The sequence below is a fragment of the Sinocyclocheilus anshuiensis genome, unplaced genomic scaffold, assembly GCF_001515605.1.
Source record: "Sinocyclocheilus anshuiensis isolate Anshui unplaced genomic scaffold, SAMN03320099.WGS_v1.1 scaffold106, whole genome shotgun sequence".
NCBI classification, from domain to species: domain Eukaryota; kingdom Metazoa; phylum Chordata; class Actinopteri; order Cypriniformes; family Cyprinidae; genus Sinocyclocheilus; species Sinocyclocheilus anshuiensis.
The window spans coordinates 112,405-113,177 of NW_015542347.1; positions in this window are offsets into that span (position 1 = coordinate 112,405).

Below are 773 nucleotides of genomic sequence, written 5' to 3' on the forward strand. Positions count from 1 at the left end.
ATATATACATAATAAATATACACAGTACACACAATATATTATGTAAACAAAAACTTTTTTGGATGTGATTAATCGTGATTAATCTTTTGACAGCACATACATACAGCGGGTAAAATAAGTATTTTAATAATTTTCCCATTACTTGGGAAAAATAGTGACGTGTTCAATACTTATTTTACCCGCTGTATATATATACACAAACACACACACACACACACACACACACATATATATATATATATATGTATATATATATAATTTCATTATCAGAGGAAAGTGAAATGGGCTTTGAATGACTATAAAGACAGATGTTTTATTTTTGGGTCAGGAATTCTTTTACATTTTTAATTATTTATGTATTATCATTATTAATAGTTACAATAATTGTATCTAATCTTTGTAATTAATTATTCTGTCACAGAAGAAAGTCAGTCACCTGGGTTGGTACAACATACAGATTTTTTTGGGTGACATATCTTTTTATCCCTATCCTTTTTATGGTACAATCATACCATAATTTACCGTAATTTAGCATGCACTACTCTCAATTCTCCTTTCTTCAGTGTTTTGAAAATACGTAGAGCTTTCCTTCAGTTTGTGTTCACTTGTGTCTTGCGAGAAATGCAAGCCATTTTGTTTATTCTCTGTGCTGTAAATATTAAACCAGTCAAAAACAAAGACATAGAAGTGTGACAATGATATATTTGGTTCATCCATTTTTTTTTTCAAATACAAAATGATTGTAAGACATTTAAAACACATATTTTCTAGCC